This window comes from Columba livia, chromosome 7 (assembly GCF_036013475.1).
Source record: "Columba livia isolate bColLiv1 breed racing homer chromosome 7, bColLiv1.pat.W.v2, whole genome shotgun sequence".
NCBI classification, from domain to species: domain Eukaryota; kingdom Metazoa; phylum Chordata; class Aves; order Columbiformes; family Columbidae; genus Columba; species Columba livia.
The window spans coordinates 29355574-29380296 of NC_088608.1; positions in this window are offsets into that span (position 1 = coordinate 29355574).

Here is a 24723-nt window from a genome sequence, read left to right on the forward strand (position 1 = left end):
GATGTTCTACGATTCTAGGTAACCAGACCATGAGGGTATTTGGCAGACAGATATTCAATCGCTCCGTGTGTGGGACCACAGGTACCTCTGGCTGGAAATCACAGATTCTGTATGTGTTCATGTTTGTGAATGTATTTTTCTGTCTTTATTATAGTGATTATTTTCATATATTACAGAATTATAAAACAAACTTCAATCAAATATCTTAGCTCTTTATGTCAAATGATAAGTTTTATTAGTAACAGACACACTATTTCGCTGTCCTGAAACCAGAGATATTTTCCTGGATGGCTTGGAAACTAGATCATTTTACACTACAAAAAAAAGGAGGCAGAAGTTCAAAGAGGAGGAAAGCTCTTCTGATTTCAAATAAAAAAAAAAAAATTGGTTAATAATTGTCTACCTCAGAAATTGCTAAGGTGTTTTGCTTAGCAAAGCTGCTTTTTGCCTTAATAAAAGAAACTATAGACCTGATTCTTAAGCCACAGTGTTTTAAATTATCTACCCACAGATATAATGTCTAGAAGAAATCAGGCGACTTAGACTCAACAGTGGCAGTAATGTTATGAAAATGTTGAATCATTTGAAAGTAGAGTGTTAAATCTTTTTCTGGTCTAAAGGCAAAACCCCAGATAAGTCAGTGACAATCAACTCAGCCAGACAACTCCACACTATTGTGTTCATTAGTTAATGTCACTGTCGCTGCTGTACATACAGCTCGCTGTGCTAACTGCAACACACACTTCTGGAGGTACAATCTGCTAGGAGCACCAATAATACAGTATTTAAATAAGTTTAATATTCTGATTTATAAAGTACATAAATGCAAAAATTCACAATTGATATGGTGTCAGTTCCTAGTCTTGAAAAATGTCTTATGTTAGTTACCAATGTGTATCCCTTAGATGATACGTAATTGTCTTAGGTTACTTTATTTGAGCATTGAAGTAATTTAAAAAAAAAAAAAAAAAATAGGAAACCAGCAACTTGAAACAGTTTTATATATATATAAAAAAAGAGAACTACTTAGTTTCCAGCAAAAATTTTGGCTTCCAATTATTGAAGTGTAAAGACTTACAAAAATATCAAGTATGTAATTATGTACCAGGTATGCTTTTATTTTATAACTATTGTAAATCAAAAAGACAGAGACTATAAAAATAATCCCATTTCAATATTATTTTTCCTTCCTGCTTTTAATCTTTAAATGAATGCTGCTGATTTCATGTGTTAATCGGTTGAGCATCTATTTGTTATTAGTCTAACAGGACTATAAAGGCAAAAGTTCACCATCCAAAGGCTAATAGCACCAAATATGCTTAGTTATGTAATATCTGTAAAGGAGTTTTGTCCAGAATACCTAATCTATTCATTTGGAAGTAGGTCTTTTTTTTTTTTTTTTCCTTGGTGATAGCCAATTTAGGAAGATTCGGTTCTGAAAGATAGTAAATTAATTGTGAAATTATTCTTCTAGGAAAGCTGACATCTCTGAGTGATATCTGAAATGTTTCTAAAGCTTCTTTGTAGTACTTAAAAGGTTACTTAGCCCTAACTTCTCTGAATTTCTAAACCAAATTTGTGGCCATAAATTGCTCTTGCAATCAGTGAAGGTGCAAACCAGTTCATACTCCATCAGTATCTCATGGTGTACCCTCACCCAAAAACGTGGTAGATTCCCGTGCCTTTCATGGTGGTATAAGAAATCTATGTAATGAATAATGAATTTGTAGTTGAGAGTCTACAGAATTTTATCTATATCAAAGACTTTTTTTTACGACAACACTGGATGGATAGACCTACAAATGTTCAATATTCCTCATGTTCTATGTAACTCAGACTATCTAATAGCTCATTTGGGAAACAGACAGCACAGGCTTTTACATAGCTGCTGTTTTGCCATCAGAGGCAAATGGTTGTCTTAAACACGGTTGCTAGTTTCCTGGTGACATTTTTTTTTTATTATTATTACACCATACTAGAACCCAAGGGGATAAAAAAAACCCTCATCATCTTCCATAGAAAGCTCATTTACATAATCAACTCAATGATCTAAAGAAGTTGAATGCACATTTGAATCAATTAGGTAGACAATCCCAGCTGTTTCAAGTCAAACCATTCTACACACTTGTAAATAGAAATGATAACATGGATTCCTTTCCATGCTTCTAATCCTCTTGTGTTTTATTTTTGAAGTGTCTGTATCACGTAGTGAATACTACATAAACAGTTTGATATGTTTACTTTGTAAATGTATAGGTGTTCTTTGTAATATTGCATATGCTGATAGAAGCTTTTTGCAATATAACATCCTCTGTCGAAGCTTGTTAAAATAGTTCACTAAACTGAACTTTTGATTATAGCTTTAGTAGTAGAAAATACCACAGTTCAGGTAACAGAATAGTTTTGATTAGTGAACACTGCAGAATCTGGGCTATAAAACAGTCTTTCCATCAATCCACAGCTATTTATTTGTGGTTTGTTTTTTTTTCTGGGTGAATTGTAACGTCTTTGTACGGATCTTTGTTGTTATTGCTGTTTTACTGTTTGAGTACCAGGGGTCTTGTTCTACCAAACTTGTAAAATAAACGTGATTAATGATAATGTCACAATTTTCACAAAGTAGATTTTTCACAATAGCTAAAATAGATTAGATTTGATTTCCTAAAGAAAATTGGAATTAATTTGGAGTTATTCTGTTGTGGGGTTTTTTGTTTGTTTTGATTTTTTTTTTCTTATTTGTTTTTTGTGTGTGTTTTTTGTTTGTTTTGCTTATGTTGTTTGTTTGTTTGGTTTTATTTTTGTTTTCTGGTGGGGAGAGGATTGTTTGAGGCTCTTTTTGTTTGTTACATTTGGTTTTGGCTTTTCAAACTGGAGAGGAAAGCCCCTTTAGCCATTTTAGAGTTTGAACATTTTTTTAAAACCTCAGAATATATTAATCACACCTATTTTTAGAAAAGTCCTGAGGCATGTTTGTTTTGGCAGAGAAGTAACTTGGCCACTAAGAGTTCAAAAGGAAGAACATAAAGAAGGAAGCATTTGCTATGGCTTCCACGCTTTGTAAAGTGCCAAGAAATGGAACAGAAAACAAAGTTATGCCAATAGAAATTGCATGGAGTTTGGGACTGAGTGCACACAGGGAAGGTTAATTAAGTTCAGCCTTTTTACTGTTTAGAACAGAGGCAAAACATAGATGTATGCTCAGCTAGAAAGTATGATAATAAAATGCATGAGGTGTAACTTTACAATGCACCTCAAATATGGGTTCTGCTGCTGCTGCACCTTCTCCCAGGCAGATATCAGGACTGCACTCCAGAATTGAGAAGTCACAGATAAATTATTCAAAACAAAGTATTTCCTGCAGTCCTATGCCTGGCCAGTATGTTTTAAGGCCGCTACTTCCTCAAGGAATATGGACCATTCAGTCTGTGGTCTGCTTACCCCAACATTCTAAAAACAGCTGTGTGAATCTTCCTCTCCTGTGTTGCTCTGTGACCCAATGAAGGCAGTGGTCATTTGCTCATTCAGTGTAAGATTAAGGGCGATATCTAGATATTAAATTTTTTATAACTGTCACTCTCCAGTAGGCTGTGAAATATATGTATTTGGTCAGGTACGAAATACATGTTTTCCTGCAAAGTTATTGGATGAATCAATTCCACTGGTTCTGAGTTAGAACTTTATAAAATGTGTATTTTTAGTCCAGACTTGGAATATAGGAATATAGCATGTTGTTAGTCCCTTGTAATTGCTAAACCTATGAAATTAAGTTTTTACCATCTTTCTTACCATCTGTGTCTTGGCTCATTGAGGTATTTAAGTGTGGTGGTGGATTAATGCAGGTGACCATTTTAATATTAAGGGCTTTGCCTCATATCTGCCTTCTGTGATAGAGCAAGGATTTCCACTTGCTGTTCTTTGTGTTCTTAGCAAATGAGCCAACAAAGGAAGGGCTTTGAATCATCAGCTAATGTGTTAAAAATCTTTATTACCAGAGGCTGTGCAAGAAGCAGTTGCTTTCTGTGTTTCAGGATACATTTGCCATGCTAAGCACCTTAGAGAGCAAAATTTCACTTGAATTTCAGACTCTGATTAGATTGTGTAAAGAAACAAATAGAAAAATAATTTTATAATAACTGGGTTCTAAGGTCATTGTTCAGCTTGTAGGAAGTTGAGTGTTAGCTTATAATAAAGTAATATTAATATTTACACATGCTGCAATGTGCATATGTATTATAGCTTTTAGATGACTTCTAGCAGAATGCATTTTTAGGTGTGTTTAAACATCTATATTTAGGGATTACTAAAAACATTTTTGGTACAGCTTCCCAAAAGTGTGATGTCAAATAAAAAGTACAAATAGTAACACAGTGAGCAAACTTGCAGCTTAGAAAAAAGTTATCATCTACAATCCTCTTGCTTTTCATTTTTTGGTAGAATTCAAAGCTGAAATGTGGGAAATCAATATGAAAACCATATAGAACCTATTTTAAGATGGTGTCTGGTTCTCAGTCTTCAAATTTTAATAGACAGCAATAAAGGCTTTGTCCATAGAAGAGTCTTGCAAACGTTACTGTGGAAATACTTGTAGTTTGATTAATGAAACACATAATCTGCAGGTGTAGCCCTAGTTCCATCTTCTTCTTTGACTTTGAACACCACTGGGATTGTAGCTGTTGTGAGCAGGTCTATACAGAACCCAGATTGCAACGTTTGACTTCTCGAGGCTTCCAGATTTGGTGAGGTCATAGTGCCCCATGCATCTCTTGCAGAAGCAGCACCAACAAGCCCTGTTACACACTCCTGCCCCTTCCCAAAGCTGCTTGTGGTGCTGAACAGTAAATCAGAGCAGGAGTCTAGTTTTGTTGAAAGAAGGTTGGAAGGGGAAGTGCCACATATTTTCAGCCACATTAATTTCCATTTTGACTCATTCCTTTCCCAACAGCAAAATGCAGGGATTAACTACTCAGGCCAGTTTGAGCAGCACTACTGTTGAATATGAAAGACCAGACTAACACTGTGGAGTTACCTCTAACTCAGGACAAGAAAAGAACAGGAACTATCCCTGACGTAACTGGAGTTGGTGTAAGTAACATTCAAAGACAAGTACCACATCACAGGAGAGTGCAGTTGGAAGACACCTCAACACATGACACTTCAATCTCAGCTCTTGTCTCTAAAGAGAAAAGAGCTATTCTATTATAAAAGATTGTAAGCCACAATCTCATGAAGGATCTCTGGAGAAGATATCTCAATCCTGCTGAGAACCCTGCTTGCTCTTAGTAAGGCAGGAAACTATGGAAGGGAGGATACCTTGTGCTTGTATCTTTTCCCAGTTCAGTACTATTCCCTGGCAAGTGTGCTGTCCTCCAGCTGCAGCGTCCTCCAGTAACTTTCCAAATATCATGGCCACTAGAGTGGTCAGGCTCTTTCCATGCCTTGACTGAGATGTTTCATTAATTTAACTGTACACTCACACAGTCATATAGTTGTAGATTTTGCTAACTGAGTTGCAGAGTTCAGTAATTGAGATATTATTTATGATTCTTCTTTGTATGTACTGTTAGTGAAGATGAATACACTCCTGATTTAGTTTAATTTGTCACAGATCCGGACACCTGTTTCTCTAGCTGAGCTCCTCCATATCTCAGCTGTGGATTTTTTGAAGTACTTTGGCAAGGCAGCTACAGCTTCACTAGCTGAACAATATACTTTAGCTGCAAAGTTATTTACAAACTTTACTGATCAAGCTGCATATTCTTGGGGTAAATTTGCTACAGACAGCACTTTGTAGATGGAACTGAATTCTTTACTAATCATGGGAGATGAATTAATTTATTTGATTAGCAGTAATTTGCATTATTTGCTGATTATGTTCTTCAATTCCCACCCTAAAGAGCTGTGTTGTGTTGCTAGTGCTGGTTAATCACCTACTATGCTCTACTTTGGAAAGGAAGGCATTTTGATTGTAAAGAGTTCCTTCTGTCTTCAAATAGTTACTAAAAAAAAACACTCCTTCCATGTCACATAGGGGAAGATACTATGTTTTTAAAACAAAGCATAACATATACGTGAAGGCACGTTTTCCTATTAAGCCAGCCTTCTTTAGTTCCTTGTTCTTCTATTTGCTTTATTTTCTCATTATTTATTGTGGTTAGGCAAGTGCTATTACTATGGCCATTACTATAGGGAGTGTGAGTATTGAGTGTTCTCACCAACCTGAGTGGTTCCCACCCATCATTCATAGAACTTGTGACTTATCAGTTAAGTTTGCACCCAGTTGCTGACTGAGAGAGCTGGCGCAGAGGCATACTTATCAGCTAGAGCTGCACCCTCTTATTACACTAACAAAAGGAAAAATTATCTCACTGACGAATAATCTGAAGAATTAAATCAAAACTGGCCCCTAAATTGCACCCAGGTAGGGACAAATTTTGCATATTTGGCTGGTTCAGAATACAGTATAAAGAGATGGAGATTAAAAACTGCAAACAAGGGGAATGTGCTTTATGCTTAATAAAAGAAATAAAACACAAGTGGATTCTGAATTACAAGGGATACAACTTACTCAAATGCATAAAGATGCAGTACTTAATTTCCTCAGCTGGCTAAAGTGTATTGGAAAGTAAATCAGGATTTAAATGGAAATACTCTAATTTTTTTATGTTTCCATTTGGGAAAGCTTATCTCTTAAAGTTTAGTTTTGGTTCCAAATATGGGTTCTTCCGCAGCACTGATCAGAAACATCTGGAAAACTAGGGTTCCATTCCTCAGAAAAAGAGGCTTCAAAAAACATAGCCTGCATCAGAAATAAAACAAGAGCTTTTCAAAATGATCATCAAAAATATATATGAAAAATATGTGAATTCTATGTCCTAGATATATGTCTAAAGTTATAATTGTTTTCCCATGTGTGACACTTTAGACTTTTGTATGTTACATTTTATGTGCCCTTTAATAGATTTATCCTTCAGCGTCAAATGATACTACTGAAACTCCTTGTAGCTGTCTTATTGGTCTGTAGTTCTCCATATCCCATAAGAACTGTCTTGAAATCTTGGTATCACATTAGGCACCTCTACTTTTCTGGCACCTAGGTAGTTATAAGCAAAAGGTGACATATTACAGTAATTTCATACCTGACTGCCTTTAGAACATCTTACTGAATATCACTTGGTCCTGGGGATTTGTTGCTTATTCATTTTACCAATTTGTTCCTAATTCTATTCTCTTCTACTGACACTTAGATTTGAGAAGGTCTGTCTGACACGTCCATCATAAAGGAAGTTTGTAGTATAATTTAACTGAATTCATTTTCAACAAGTGTAAGAAAAAGAATTCATTCTCTTGACTCCTTTATGGACTTTTTTCTTATTGTAAATGTGTATTGGCCCTACAGAATCTCAGGTAGCATCCCTGCTTCTAGCATGTTCAAAAGCAGCTAGTTTTAGGTTTTATGCTGTTAACAAGTTTATCAATGTTTTTAGTCTTCCTGTTATTTTTTACACTTATTTTGACTATATTTGTGTAACAAAAACCACAAAGAAACAAAAAAAAAAAAACCAAAGAAACAAAAACCCAAGCAACAATAATTAAAAAACAAACAAACAAAAACCACCACAAAACCCTGTACCTAAACAGCACCTTTCAAATAACATAATTTACTTTGCTTTTTAGTTACACCAACTTAGTTTTCTTTTGGAAACCTTTTAGTGACTAATGTGCATTTTCTCCAAGTCTATAATACTGTAATGGTTGTAAACAATCTTTGTACACCTTAAGATGCTTTAGCCTTTTGAATGCACCTGTCAATTTAGTTTTCATAATAAAAGGAGGGATTCCTTCTGTAATAAACTTACCCATTTTTATGTAGCTCTCCTTTGAAAACTGAAAGCTGATAGACCAGATCTCTTGGCTTTTTTTGGTGTGATTCAACAAAGATATTGAATGCAAATACATTGTGGCTTTTGTAAGAGTGGTTCTATTGTTCACATATTGCTTCAATGAGATTTTCTTACCTCCTCCATTTTCTTCTTCAGTTTTGTTCCCTTCCTTCTGTCCTTGATATTGCAGCTCCAAGAGGTATCTAGGGCTGGCTTGGGCTTTCTGTCCTCCCACACCCCTTGGATTCCCCACACTGCTTCTAGTTTCTGAATGGCTTGGCAATACAGATTCTGCTTTAAAACATAGAACATCCAGGATCCCAACACTCAGAAATAACAAGCTTTTAGTTCTGTGAATTAGTGATTTTTACTTAAAGCTTTATTTTTTAAAAACCAGTTGGTCTCTTTTCTTTAGCTCCCGTCTTTCAGGTTGACGCAAATTATGATAACTAATCCTGTTATTCCCTTGTTCTTGATGTTATTTTGTTAGAGAGTTTTTAATGCCTTTTGAAATCTACCAAAATAGTAAACTTGTAAAGAAAAGAGATGTGTCTCCTATAAAAAGATGGTATTTTCTGTGTATGGTGCTGAAACACTGAATTCTAGTGAGAATACCTCTGTGGTTTTGCATCTTAAGCAAAGCTGCTATAGATGGTTACTTCTTTCTGGTAACATAATTGGTCTGCTGGCATTACACCCACATTACTTCAAGGGATTAAAATAAAATTATAAAGTGCCGCATAAAGCCTGAAATGGCCACCTTTAAGTTTAATCTTCCCCTTAATGCTGTAGAGTCTATAAAATATGCATTAATTCAAGTTTTTAATAGCTTTTATCAATCCATCTTTGTAAAGGAGATAATATCTAGTACGTATGGTCCCTTTTTCTCTTCATGCTTTCAACCTCATGATACATCTTACATGATATTACTTTGGTTTAGGGTTACTTAAGCAATGTTTGGTTGTCTGGAGCATTCAAAGCAATAAACAGGTCCTGGTCTGCTAATATTTTCAGGACCAGGGAGTTATGTGCAAGGTATATAGTATATATTCAACTGACTGAATATTAATGCCTTTCCACATAAGGAAGAAGAAAATGGTTCATAAAACTTAAATATATTGGTGAAAGAATCGCTGTTGTGTGATGTACACCAATTAATATGTTTCTATTGACTATGTACTTTTCCTTTAAGTACATACTTTCAGTAATATCCCTCAGCTTACTGCTTTCTTAATGGACTTTCTATATTATATAGGAAACAATTCAAATTATACAGAAAACAAACCCAGTTATATAGGAAAACAATTTAAAAGAAATTACATTATTTCAAGTATTCTATCTCAAAATAATATTAAAAAGTAATAATGGGATGTTGCTTGAACACATTAAAGTATCATAATTGCAGTCATGCTTAATAATGGATATAAAATACATAAAAGTGAGGGTATGACAAGAACCACAGGGAAGAAGAAATACAAATTTCTCCTCTTTGAACTACATGGATCTTTGTAGGGATCAGCAGCTAATAGTTACCATCTTCCTGGAGGGAAGAAAAAAAATGCAGTGAAAGCTCATATTAGTTTCTGTGGGTTTCAGGGAGTTTTATCTGGAGCAATGTAGTTTCAACCATACTCTCTCGGGCTTTCATGACAACATCTAGACAGAAGGGTTGTAAGATGCTGCTTTTTCTCACTTATCTGAATACACTTAAAGTGTATCAAATACTTTTATTCTTGCTATAGTTTTATCATTAAAAATATTGAAAAAATCTATGTTTTTAACTGAACATTTAATGTGCCAGTGAAATGTACTGCCACCTGCCAAGTACTTGTTTGGATTCCAAAAAATGACATAATATTTTTACTTTTTTAAAATAACCAAGGTTATATGAATAAGTCTCAAAAAACACTGTAAAAGAAAACCTTTATGCTTCAAGATTGAAGCCAAACCCTAAATACTGACATTACTATTAGGTGCTTAGGACTGACTTAATGGAACTACAAAATTGGATGCTTATTCCACTTTCCTTTCTACCATCCCTCAGTCCCCTTGGAAACTTCAAGCTGCTTCTGTACATGAGACGGCAAAATAACTGGCACTTATTCTGCATCTTGATAGATTGACTTAAATAATATTTCACTTCATACTAAAAAAAAAAAAAAACAACACCATACTGTGAATAGAGCAGCTGAAAATCTTGAGCTTAGAGGACAGTGACCTGTGGCAATGGACCACAGTATGCTAGGCTTTTAAGTAATGAATTTGTGTATTAGAGCTCTCCTTGATGGTCATAGTATGACATACCTGGTTTTAGATAGGATTTTGTGTCTTTTGATCTTGATTTGCTAAAATGCAGATGAATCAACCAGTGTTGATTTGTTCATGTTTCTCAGAGAGAACAGGCAAGACAACTCGTGGAATAAAAGTGAGGGGAGAGTGACAGAAAACTAGGGATGAGAGATCAGAGATGTCTGTAGATGAAAGCAGGGCTCGTGGCAATGATCAAGAGATTGAAAACTGAAGTTATCTGAGGTAAAAGAAATGGAGAAGAACAGAGAAGATAATCCGAAGTTTGCCCACTTCTGTGCATGCCGCCCGCTATTTCCACAACCTTGGTGCCAGTGAAAACTGCCCATTGCTGGCTCTTGTCAGAGACCATGTATTGGATGGGAAGCAATTGTAGCCATCTGGAGCTAGAGCTTGACATGTTAGGATGAACCAGCACTGATCTTTATTTTCCAGTACATCTATTTTTGCAGTGAGGCCAAAGTAATAGGAAGCACTGCAGGGTTTCCTGAGAGAATACAGCCTCACTCATTAATTTGAGCCCTAAAGTGGCAGACTTTTAGGTGGTGTGGAACTGATAATGGTCTGAAAGCCTCTGTGATGGGAAGACAAAGATCTGGAAGATGGTAGCATTTTGTCAATCTAAGCCAATGGGATATAGGCTGTCCCACAAGTCTTGAAAATAAAAGGGAAAATGCTGGTTTTGTGACAGAGGTCAAAATGAACAATGACTCCATGAATGGACCCTTAGCAGCCTTCTTGAAGATCTGCTGACTTTCTGTGCCCAATTTAACCAGTTCATGTATGTTTCCAGGTGTTCTTTTAATTTGGGTGTTCTCTGAGTGAGAGAAGAATTGGTTTTATGTATTGATTTGATGACTGGCTTGTCAAGGAATTGAAAAGACTATTGTGTTATCAAGTTCAGTTAGGTGATGCCCTTGCTGTAAAACACCGTTTCTGATCATATAACATAGGTTTTCTGGTAGAGCCCTGAGTCACTTGTCCCCAGCTGCTTAGCACAGCAATGGATAACAGTGCAGTGTCAGCATCCTTTCCTTTTGTCACAGAGGTAGTGTCATTATGCTGCAGACCAGCTTTCTGTGACATTATGCTCTGGTACAGCAAGATGTATGGTGTGAACATGCAACCAGCTATTGTTACCATCTCAAGCTTAGTACAGTCCAGCAGATATGTGCTTTACAGGTGTCAGGGAGCTGTTGATCTGAACAGCTTAGTTGGAAGAACTAAGGAGTTGTCTTGCTAGGGGCATATTTATGACTAAAAGACTGGAAAACTCCAGAAGGCAGGCTCTGAGTTGGAAGTAAACGTCATGAAACAGAATGAAGAAACAAAAACAAAGCTAAACTGCAGCTTTCATCCTTGTTGATTCCAGAAATGTGAGTTGTTGGCTGCAGATCTCGACGGGATTTGTTCCAGATCCATAGTCAGAATCAGAACTGAACCTGAAATATGAAAACCCACTCACAAGTCTAAGGTAGCCAATGACAACAGCCAGGATGGGGTACTGTAACCTCTAATTCAGTAGGCATCAGTTAACTTCTTTACTAACCCATAGAACTCTTGTATAACATTGAATAAATCAATCTGTTTTGTCTTCGATCCCCCTTTGATAAAACAGAATGAAACTTTAAGCTCACAGGAGAAAAATCTGAAGATAAAGTAGGTTAACTTAAGCATTACTGAGAAAGACTGATAGCAAGAGAGGAGAGTTTACAAACTATTGCAGATAACTGAGAGCAGAGCTGCTACTGAGGGACAAAGTGTCCACTGAAGCAGGGGATTCAGGTTCTTTGCTGCTCTGCATCTCATTCAGTGAGTTACCAGTGATACTATTCTGATTCACTGGCTTCTTATTTGCCTTTATGTTGTTAGTGCCAGGAAAAATGACTAAAAGTGCCCAGAATCATCCTGTGGAAGACAGAATTGACCATTAAAAAGATGGTGGGACAGGGAAAGGAGAGAGGTAAACTGCTTTTCTCCTGAAATAGCTCTTCCAGTAGAAAAGATGAAGAATAAGTAGAAATAAATAAAATTAAAAATCTGCAGATTGTGGTCAGAGAGAGATGAGCTAAAAAGGAAGGGCTCAAGTTAAGTAGGTTCTAGACTCAACCCTGCTGGACAACCCTTGTGGACAGCAAAACCTGTCTAGTGGTCACTGGTGTTTTTCTGTGCTAAGAAATTACAAAACCAGTAGTATCCACTTCATAGAGTAATTTGAAGAGTCTGGGGTTGATTCGTTTTTGAAAACAGGTTTATGTTGTAAGCTTCTGAGAAAACAAACAAACAAACAAACAAAAAACAAACAAAAACCCCCACAGAGGCAAGTGTTATGCAATTGCTGCCAGTCTCTGGGATTTTTTCCTCCATCTACCTCAGGATATTCTGATAAGCTTTCCAAATATCCAACACCAGCAGCATTGCCAGTAAACAAGAAGCCAGCAGAGGGCACCTGTAGCACTACTTCATTACTGTTTATTTTTTTCCTTGTTAGCACTCAAGTATTGCAAATCTCAGAGGATGCTGTTTCTGAAATTCTCATTAATAAGCCACCCTATAAATATGAGTGTGTTGTTTTATAAATACTGCTTTTCTAAATTCTCTGTGGACAATAAATACAAAAGTCAATTTCCTAAAAACGAGCAGAATTAGGAATCCATAATGTAATAGAGGTGTCTGTCTCCTTAGCTACCATTTTTTTTTTTTTTAAGCATTTTGTGACCAGGTCAGTGTTGTTTTTTCCTTTCCACCCATTATTCTCTCTTCATCCCATTGGCAAAGCCAACAGAAGGGCGTATTGTCAGTGACATTTCTGCTGAGAAATAAAGTTATCTCACTCCCAGTCATACTCATGAAAACCAACTGCTATTGCTAACAGAAAGCTGGAAAAAACGTGGACGTGGTGGGAATCAGTGATCTCCCCACTGCACATTAAGGTGATAAGCTGTGTGAAAGCTGTACAAGATGAGTGGAGCAACTGTGATTGTTTAGCCTGATGCTTCTTGGCATGGAATAAAATACTGTTTGCCCTTGTCAAAATTATTTTAGCAATGTGGCCTACAAAGGTATAGAAGCCAACTACTATTTTAGCTTTGAAGGCCACTGTTTTAAAAAGTTTTACATTGGTGGTTTGTAGGTTGCTCATGTAAGAAGTCCAATACTGCAACTAAGGTGCAGCTGGTCACTAACCAGAGCGACTAAGAGTTTTGTGACATTTTTTCAAGCAAGTTAATTTCTATTGAAAACAATTAATAAAGATAGTTACTGTGGGGTTCTTCCATTTGTGGTATGTCTTAAGAACTAGAGAGGAGATGGTAACAAAACAAATAGTTGGGTTTAATAGATCGTTTTGCAGATGACAGGGAGTATGAATGATCAGTGTCTATCTCAGAGGTAGTAAGCCCTTACAAAACATGTCTCCACCATGCAACCTCTAGAGAATAGTTAGGTCAGTCAGTCAGTCTATTTGAATCTCTGAACATCTGAATTTTGTTCCCAAAATACAGCTACCAGACTCCTCCCCAGTCTGTCAGTTTTCTTTATTTCAGCAATGTTTGCTGCTGCAATGTTGAGCTACCTCAAGTACGAGTTAAGAGTGACACCAAGTGGTTAAGCAATGTATTACTATGCGATTTTTTCAAAATATTTTTTCTGCTTTGTCTTTGATTCTGAAGCATTGCTCTTGGTCTTCTTTAAACAGTCCTGATTATGTCACTGAGCATTTTCCTCTTTAAATACGCACATGCAACCTCTCATTTGTTTTATATGCAAATGTCATCCTCAGATTTATGCTATGATTCTTTCTGTCAGTTTAATATTATTTGTGCAAAATCTATTTTCTCCAAAATAAGACAATTTCTGGATTGTAATGAGGCGTGTGTTGAGAAAGGTGTAGCATTGTCCTCAAAGAGAAATAAGAAAACAATAACTGCGCTACAATTCTTTGAGAACAGTAAAAAGAATCAATAGCAAAATGTGCTTTTGGGTAAGGAATCTTCAGGGCAGAGAAAATCTAGTCGTGCTAGAATAAAGCACACTTCTTTGTCCTACACTTCTTTTTAAATGGTAGGTATGTCGTAGCAAGCTGTTCTCCTGTTTGCTTCTTCACCAGAGCTCTGTGAAGGACAGGTATGAAGTAGCCCACTTAAAACCCTGCTGAGAAAACCAAAATTGATAGAACTCTTGAATTAGAGTCTACTGCCTGAAAGCTCTTTAAATGATGCTTTCATTAGTATAATCAGCAAAATAACAGCTCTGATGATAGTTGTCTGCTCTCTTATCAATCAGTAAATGATTTTTGGTAGCCTCATGAACCACTGTTTTTCTCAAATTAGTTGTAGTTGTTCTACCAGAAAGAAAGATCTGCTAGCCTGATGTCTTGCTTTCTGTGACAAGTAGGACAACTAAGTTGAAACAAACTTTCTTACTGAGTATCCTGAATATCCCTACAAAAACGTATAGTCTATAGAGGTCCAGTACTTCCAGTTTTTTCATCAAAAACACAAAGGAAAGGGAATCGGTGTTAAAGAACACTCAAATGCTAGACAGAAAAAGCATGTGCCATCCTGGAAGATAAGCCTAACAAAGGGAGCACTGAAGAGAATAACAGTGGAGATTGAAGAATGAATGTTAGTTTGAATAGGAGTCATTGGACAGTCTCCGAGTTAATCGCCAGTCCTGCTCCCCACAGGGAAAACTGTAGTTGTGTAATTGCTTTCATTAAAAATTGTGCCAAAGACAGATCAGTTAAAGATCTGTGAATAATGAAGTAATTATGTAGGTCAGTCTGCTATGCTTTCTAAAAATATAATATTTAAATAACTAGTATTTCAAAAAAATGGCAACTGTTTTAACTGCAGGCATTAAATTGTTTCCATAAGTGAATTTTGACATAGTAAGCTCTCTGCTGTTCATGTAGGACAAGTGTGTTTGTGTCACTGATTTGGAAGGTGACAATGTTTTTTAGATGGTGCCCTTGTGATCTCAGTAATTATCACTTCCCTTGCCAGGGTAACAAACTAGTAGAGCAAAATACAGTTTGCCAGTAGAGTGGTGAGAATTCAAATAATTCAACTACTACTGCAGAAACAGCTGATGTGTCAGGATGGAGTGAGAAAAACTGCAAGGGATCGCACTGTGTGCAAAGGTAAGAGCAGGATCATCATAAAGGGACTCACAGCCATTTTATACGAATGTCTCCAGTTGATGCTCTAGTTGGTTTTACAATTTTAACATAGAGATTTTTTTAGTTTCAGTAAATACTGTGTTTGGGCATTCCTGTTACATTTTTTGTTTCCTGCAAATCAGCAGCTGCTATTAGTGAGTTCTTCAATTTTGCAGGTAAAAAAATTAATGTGTCCTCAGTCCATATTTGTGTTTTACACAAAAATTGTGGAGCTCTTTATCAACGTTCCTTGTGTCCCTATTACCTGGTGTTGTTTTGACATCCTCTTCTTCATCTATTCTACTTATCTGCTTAATGACTCAGCAAACATTATCTTTGTGTGATATTAGTATCAGTCCAATTTTATAAGACAAGAAATAAAGTTTGTTGGTAATAGATGCTTTTTTTTTTTTTTTTTTTTTTTTTTTCCCCAGTTATAACCAGAACTGCATTTGTACGTGGGGTTTTTTTCCATGCACTTTTGAGTTTTGGATGAAAAGTAAAAATTCTGGGCATAAGGCATTGGTTGTTGTGTCAGCTACCTCTACACGTGCAATAGACCGCTGCATATATGTGTATTCTTCAGTTATGACTTTGCATAGTATACCACAGTGTAACCTTGTGTCTTGGAGCATCAGGTGCAAGTAATGGCAAATACACAGCCACTTCCGGGCATGCCGCTCAGTGCTCACCATTTAGAGGACCATCAGTAGTTTTAGTGCCAGAGTTGACTGATTTCTGTAGAGATTTGGTGTTCTCTCATTGTGAATGTTGAAAGCTGCTTATTAAGAAATCTCCAAAGAAAGACTGTAAAAAGAGCTGCTTATGCTATAAAAGGAGTTCCATATGGCTCACATTTCCCACATTAAAAATCATTTTGCTATTCCTCATTTGAACTTTAGCAAATTGAGAGCTATGTTACCATCTTCCTTTGCAAAAGGGCATCAAAGATAGCACAGAGAATAAACTAAATGTAAGAAAAAATCATTATTATCCATCAGTGGCAAAATAGGACTGTCCCAAATATTTCATTTGAAATCTGTGTCTCGTAGACCTGAAGCCAGCATGGGAGATCGTATCAGGAGGTATTTTGAGGTTATGCTGTTTATCTCCATTTGCAAAAGCAAGTAGATTTTTGTGTATTTAATTATTCATAAGTTCTTCAGTGCTTGATACTTGTAAATATCAGGAGTTCCAAGACCCTAAGCAGTGCTCATTGGAAGATAAGTACTGAGTTTTTTTCATGGTGTTGTAAGCATAGAGCAACATAAAAACAGCATTTTTCCAAGACAGAGAGCCAGGAAGGAGAGCATAGTTGTGTTTGGTTTGTTGTAATGCAGATTTAAGTCACATTCGCTTTCAAGATCCAAGCAGGTTTTGTGACATATGAGGTACCATATGGGATATTGCTGAATCGTGGGACTCAATTTAGCTCTTGCTAAAGCTGTTTTATCTAAGAGATATTTTGAATTGTTTTCATACAGTTTGCAGAAGTTAATAAAATATCATATGAAACAGTCCCTGAATCCATCAAAACCATTTTGAATCTCTCCTCTACTGACAGAAAAAAAAGGCTGAGAGCTGCTTAATATTGACTGGCTTCATTTGAGGAGCCAATCAAATCAGTTGCAACAAAGTGACCATGAAATTTTACAGTATTATTCAGAACACTTTAAAACTGTCACATTTTTTAATGCCTTATGTGTTAAAAGCCAGTCCATTCAAATCTATGTTTTTGGTAAGCTCCCCATTGACCCCAGCAAAATGAATATGATGCATGACAATTCTAGTAGTTTTTGTGCCTGGTACTAGAGTAGTGGAGCACCAGACGTTCAAGGAAATCTCAGAAAATACTTTTTTATACAGTTTGCACTTTCAAAAGCTGTGAACAGGACCAATTTTTCCTGCAAGAATCGAAAGTCAATATGGTCTGTATTAGGTGTGGATAAGCTATGTGAACTTTTGGCTTTTATATTTTTAAGGAGTCTCTATAGGTCCCTTGGGTCTGCTCTTACTAAACTGGGAAAAAAAAAAAAATCTGTCCTTAAACCCTAATGTAGGAAATTAGCAATAGCAAGTGGGCTCTTGTTCTGTAGCTGAGAGTTAGGAGCTGATCTCTGGGTTAAGTTGCTGGATCAAGGTAGTTTACCACTTGTTATTTTGGAATTTTGTGAGATAGTTATGCTGTTTTATTGTCAAAAAAATATGTTTTTGCTTAGTGAAGATATAGTCTTATCTTTTCTGTACTTATATATTCTGTTTTGATGCAGGCATCATCAGAGATACTAAACCTCAGCTACAGGAAGCCCCCCCTTTGCCTTTGTTCTTCTTTCTCTATACTTTAAACTACTTGTTGAGGTTTTCAAAGATTCTTGTAGATTTATCTGTTGAAGACTCATTACTATAATCTGAACAGAGAATTCTACAATACAAAGGAAAACCAATATATCCTTTCCTCTTCTCCCAAGTAGCAAGTGATAGGACAAGAGGAAATGGCCTCAAGTTGTACCAGGGAAGATTTAGATTGGATGTTAGGAAAAAATTCTTCATGAAAAGGGTTGTCAGGCATTGGACCAGGCTGCCCAGGGCAGTGGTGGAGTCACCGTCGCTGGAGGAGTTGAAAAGGCATTTAGACGAGGTTCTTAGGGACATGGCTTAGTACTAGAGTTAGGTTAGCTCATGGTTGGACTCAATGATCCTGAGGGTCTCTTCCAGCTGAAATGATTCAAGCCTATGATTCTATGTACCAATAAAACACTATCATCTCTCTCCCAGGTTAAGTGGACCCTTACGGTTTTCCATTGCTATGCTATATCTACCAGTTTATAAGACCTTTAAAGGAAATGTCTTAAGGAAACTAAATGCAGCTGAGCAGATAGAAGCCTGCTGGCAATTGCATATCATCAATAAATAAAATTAAACCTAAATTTGTATTTCTTAATGATACATAATTGATATGTGGCACGAGACTAAATTCTCAGGCATCTTTATCTAGCTAATGTGCAATACCTGACGTGCATTCTCTAAGTGTGCCATTGGTAGTCTAGCTGTTTCTCCAGCTCTCACCAAGGTGCATTAAGCACCTTAGGTATGATGTAAGGGTTAAAGCAATATGAACACTTAGTATTGCACATTACTAATTGACAGGACATAAATGACCATTCATTATTTTTTGATGAGGTGATTATGCATGAGGTCTTAGCAAATAATTTGATGAAATCATCATGCTGTGCATGTTAACATTAGGGCAGTAGCCTACTCACAAGGTGGAGAGAGGAAAAGAGAAAGAATCACTAATGAAGGACTGGAAATGAAAAATATTAACTCCATTTTCTATCAAAATTGAACTGCCTTGTGTAAAACAGGAGAATCCAAGTCAATTTTTTTCTAGGTTTTTTACTTCTTCACCACACTGAGTACTACTACTGGTCAGCACAGTCTTGCCACCTTTGCAAGTGGATGCAGTATGTTTTCTCATGCTTCTTAGATTCTTATACATTTCAACACTTGCAAATCAGTGGTATCTCTGTGCATGGGTCACTTTTACTCGAATTTCTTAGGGCAAAATTTAATTTGTTTCTGCAGACTGTAATTTTTAAAGAGAAGGACTTCACCAAGTTTTATTTCCTCATTTTTTGCATATACCAAGTAAGTTATTTGATTCCTGTTTACTTCTGGTTTTATTTGCCCAGGACACCCAACAAAGGTGTCCTTTGCATTTTTCATAAAAAGAGAGACCAGTTTCATGACTGGCATAAATAGAAAATGAAAACAATAGGCATTTGAATAAATTCCTGCACCCCAGAATAAAAGAATAAATCTTAAGGTGCTTTCAACAACCTCAGACTTTTTCATGGTTATGCTACATAAAGGAAAATCATTGTTAGGTGTACTCAGAGCTCTTCTGTTAATTTTAGTGGAAATGTGGGTGGAAATACCTTGGAAAATCTTGAACTAGTGAATAGTATTTTCCTTGGCTTTGAAACAGTCCTATGCATTCTTAAAAGAACGAAATGTAATTATATAGAAATTGTTCAAATACAGGTCATCATTCTTTCTGTTTGATTTTTGATGTTTTAGAAAATAAGCCTGTTACACTTTTAAGTGGTGTAGATCAGCTCAAAATACCTCTAGAAGGCTTATCACTTCGTATTAAATTTGTAATGAATTCACAGTAACAGGGTTGTCTTTGTGGTTGAAAAACATTATGCATTCTGATACATTCTAAGGAATACTTCAAAAACCTGGGAGATTAATTTAGTTTTTCTGTGACATTATGTAAATGCTTCATTAGGGTTATGTTTCCTTCAGCATTGGCAGGCATTCTTGAAACTGAGTGCATGAATAAACATTGCAACACTGTCATCTAAAAGCTTTAAGCTTCTTATGCATTTAGTTAAAGACCAGAAGACATGGCCAATTCAAGGAAACTGCTTTGGGGAGAGATGAGGGGCAAACATTATCAAATCAATGCTGGTTTCAGATGTCAGAATTAAGAAAAAATGCTTTCATTTTGTCTCATCACCCACAACTGAGAAATATTTGGTTGCCTATGTAGCCCAGGAGGTTCTTTCATCCTGCAGTCAGTGTTTACTGTCGTCAAGTCTATGAAGAATTCTTCTCAAGGCTCCATCACTCCACTGTGATGGCCACGGGGCAAATGAAATAGCTGCATGATGTGCTACAACAGCCTCTTCAAAACTCTGGAGCAAAGGTCTACTCTTAAAGGTCTTTCACTTTGAGAGCTTACAGACAAGTAGGGGAAGGAAAAAATGTTTTCATGGCATAATATTGATTATGTTGATATTATATTCTTTTACCTTGAACTGACTATCTCTAGTCACCACCAACTAACCAGCAAAAATATTTCCAAGTATGGAAAATGTGAATGTCCATTGCACAAGAACAAAAAGGTCAGCAGGAACCTTCAGCAAGTAGGAGTGATGAAAGTACACCACATTTGGGAATTTTAAAGCATGCTATTCAAGAGAATTTCAACCCTATATTTTTTCCTCTATGGCCTCAATTACACTAAATCAGTGATGAGATCTGAACAATCAAATCACTATTGCCTGCAGATTCACTGCTGCAGCCTCCCTTTGGGAAAACAGGCACAGAGTGTGCTCCAGGGCAGCTGTAGCTCAAAAAGAAGTTTTCCTCGGCAGCTGCAGAGATCACCAGACCTGCGGACACTGAGACTTTGCAGGTACTTGCGAAGGAGGGAGAGCATAGAGGTGTTAGACCATCACAGACTTTCAGGCACTGAGGACTGGACAGACTCACTGAGCCGCTCTGGCAGGAGTAGAAAAGCAAATCAAAGATGTGATACTATAAGAAAAATAATAACAAGTTGTAGTTAATAGTTTTTGGAGGCATAGGCAGGAGCAGCAGTGAAGAATGGGGATGGCTTCTAAGCAGCATTATTTTGAGTCTTAAAAAAGAGCTGTGCTTTTTTTTCTTCAAAGTACTAGTGCTTCCTTGTGGTTTTGCTTCCTCTTCCATTTTGCTGGTGTTAAGAAAAACAAACCTTAAAAATTCAGAGATGGTTTTGCTTGTTGATAGTGTATCTATTATTGCAATCACACTTAAGTAAAGAAACACCTTTATTTTTTTATTTATATTTACTCAGTATTTTGTATTAAGTGAAGTAAAGTATTTTCAGGATCTTAATAGTAAAACCTTGGATTTAATTTTAGGAAGTTGATTTTTTTTTGTAATGCCATAAATGCCTTCAGGATTAAGACAGTATGCTTGCACTTCTATTTGTTCCCATTTTCACTTTGAGTTATTCTTCTTGAGGTCTATAACAGTTTCACTTTGGTTTACCAAATTCTTCCTGAAGTCTATACACGTTATGTGTTTAAAACAAACCATTTCCAAAACTTCCTAAAATCTTGGGCCTAAATTACCGATCATGCCTTTTCTTTTTACCTCATTCATTATTTTCTGCAATGGTTACTGTATTAAATTCATTCAGTGTACAGAGAAGTAAATCCGTCTCTGTACACTGAAGCTGCTTTCAGCAACTGTAGTTTGTTGCTTTTCTGACTGGCTTTGCATTTAAATGGTTATTGCGTCAGGAATGAGCCACAGTGGACGCCAGGGCACTGGTGGGGTAATGGGACATGAATTTTGTGGCTTAGGTGAAAAGTGTTGATGGAGAAAACTATTTCTGATTGCGAAGAGTCAAACTATTCCTGGATCTTTTGGCAGAATACAAAACAGGATACTGTGGCCCAAATGAACTGTTATATTCAACATTTTTTTCTAAATATTTTTTCTTTTTTGAAAAAAGTCTACTTTAAAATGTTATTTTGTACAAAGCTATATTCAAAATAGAAACATTTCTTGTAAAACTCCCTACTTTCTTTGACTGAAATTATTTACAAAATTTGCAAATACTTTTTTAGCTTCCTGAAATGAAAATGAGCAACAGATTTCCTGCTCAGCGAATACAAAATTTTATCTGTTTCTTTGCCAAATACCTTGAACCTCAGCAGAAAAGACAGATAATTGCACTTCCTGCAAGCTCATCTTTACAATTAATTAGGTGGTAAAGATGGGCATGATTCAAAGGCCTGAATAAGGCAACCTGGGGTTTTTAGCGTATTTCAGTACCATGACAGAGATGCCTTCAGGCTTTCCGGCTTTTTTTCTTTTTTTCCCATAACTCAGGACTAGAAATATTGTCTTGTTTTCCTATTAACAAACCTGAGATCCTGATGTAATCATGTTACTGTAGGTGCTGGCTTTGAAGGCTTCAGTATGTTCTGCTTATCCCCTAATCTGGCCTCAACAATAGCCAAGGTAAGTTATCCAATTAAATATTTGTGGGTCTGTCTGGTATGTTTACTGCCATTCTGCAAATGAGCAGCCACATGAAATTTATGCGTGCTCAGATCAGCTCTGAGCGCTGCCCAGCCTTATGAGCTATGGCACCTAAATGGTGCTTTGGTGCTGTCTAGCAAAGTTGATATTCATGTCTGAATACATTCATGCAGAGAGACTGGAAGTGGAAATCAAATTGAACGGATGGACCCTGACCTGAGGAAGGTTTTTAAAAGTACAGCTCAGAACTGTTTGGTTTGGTTTTGGTTTGTTTGCTTTTGTTTTGTTTTATTTTTTTAAGATAGTTTTGTACTCCTTTGGTTTAGCAGATGACAGAAGGAGAGCACAGGGAATTATTCCTGTCCCCAGGTTTTACCACTTATTTAACCAGCTGCAGCATTGCTGTTGTGTTTTCCATAACAAAGGGCAAGTGCGCATTTTTGATCTGGCTTTTATTAGCACTGGGAAAGAAACAAAAGTTGAAGTTCCCATGAGGAAACTTTGCATGTGTGAATGCTGTGAACCGCAGTCAGAATGAAATGGCTCTTGTTTCGGTTGACGAGCAGCTGCACTTAGAAACTTCAGATGCAAGTTTATGCAATACAGAGAAATCCCAGCTTGTAGCTACTGCCTGCCTCAGTATCCAGATTTAAATGAAAACTTGTTCAACCCTAACTCTAACCCTAACACAACCCAAATCCTAACCCTGACCCTAACCCTGACCATAACCCTGACCCTAACCTTAATTTAACCATAACCCTGAACCTCACCCTAACCCTAAATTAAGCCTAACACAAACCCTAACCTAACCCTGACCATAACCCTGACCCTAATCCTAACCTTAGTTTAACCGTAACTCTAGACCTCACCTTAACCCTAACCTAAGCCTAGCACTAACCCTGACTCTAACCTTAAACCAACCCTAATCCTAAACCTAACCTAACCATGACCTTGACCATAACCCTAAGTCTAATCATGATCTGGGCGTGCCTTTCACTTCACTGTTTGCAACAAAGGGGAAAGGGCTGAAGTGATGAAAAGGACCTTCCTTTATGACAGGAACACTTAAAAACATGAACTAATGACCAGGCTCAAAGTTCCAAAGGTACTAGATAAAAACACATGGAGATTTAATATGTGCCTTAAATGAGATTACCCATCCAGCTGTGCTTCTATGCACATCAGTCTTTCTGCTTTGTTGGCTGCCCGTATGGGAGAGAACAACTCCAGCCTGTGCTTTGCTGGCAGTTCTCCAGGTGAGCAGGAGGTGCTGTGCAAAGTGCTCTGAATTTGTGGACAATAATCCTCTAAGGTGGCAAGTTGTGGTTTCCAAAATGAGGAGAGCTAAAACTCAAAGAACAGTTTTGCAAGTTTGCTGCCACAGATTTTAATGAGAGCCTGACTGAGGCCAGAGACACAAGTACATTTGGATGCACTTGTTCTTTGGGCTGAGTATACGCTGTACAGTGTACACCATACAGTGTGTCTGTTACACATTTAAAATCTTCATCTTCCTTTTCCTGCGTACACTTGGGGAGGAACAACATGTCCCAAGTCTCATACTGCTGCCTTCCAAAAAACGAAAAAGTGACCTGTTGAGAAAAATGGGATCACAATGGGAAAGGACTGGTTTTAGTTTAAAAATGTGGTGTGGGTCAATCTCAAAATCTAAGCCATAGTCCTGCACCACTGTACTAAACAGAAGATAAATGAGAAAACAGGACGAGTAAAAGACTCTGTAAAAGACTGCCATTTTTATGAGGTGCAACTAATTGCTTTTAACTCTCTGGCAAGCTGGACAAAATAGCAGCCTCCAAAATTTATGACTTCTCTTCCTTTTCCATGAAGTTATCTAACAGAATTGTAACCTACGGGCAATGTTAACATGCGAACTGTGTTATCTGCACAGCTGGATGCAATGTTGCTGATAAAGTGAAACTTCTCCAAGACTGATCTGATTTGTAAAGAGATAAAAAAAGGGGTCAAGATATGAATAAATACTTGGGTGTATCAGGGGTGGAGTAATGGAAAAGGGAGTTTGAGTTAAGTGCTCTAGCTATACAAACAGCATATCTTTTTTCTCATTGAGAAGGGAAGTGTAGAGATCAGTCATTACATTAATGTGCTTGGTACTGTTTATAAAAGGTCCTGCAAAATCAAGCATCTCTGAGTTAAGTATTCTTGTATTAGACAAATTTGACAGGAGAGTAGTGGAGGTATTTTACTTCCCCCCCGCCCCCCGCCCCCTCCTTTCTCCTTAACAACACATTAAACTTCTTGTATTAAAACACAACCATTAATATGTGGAAGGCCAGGCCTGCTTTAGGCATTTCAGATGGGTGTTAGCAATGGATTACAGACTTCTTTGCAAACCATTTCAGGAAGTATGTCACTTTTTCTCAGGGAAAGATTTTGGTGGCCTCTAAGATCTGCATCCATCCTGCTGTCAGTATAAAAACAAGGTGGTCTGTACGAAGTTGAATGCATGTAGTCTGAGGCTCCCCAAAGCCTCTTGAATCATCAGGCATTGTTATTATCTAGATGCTG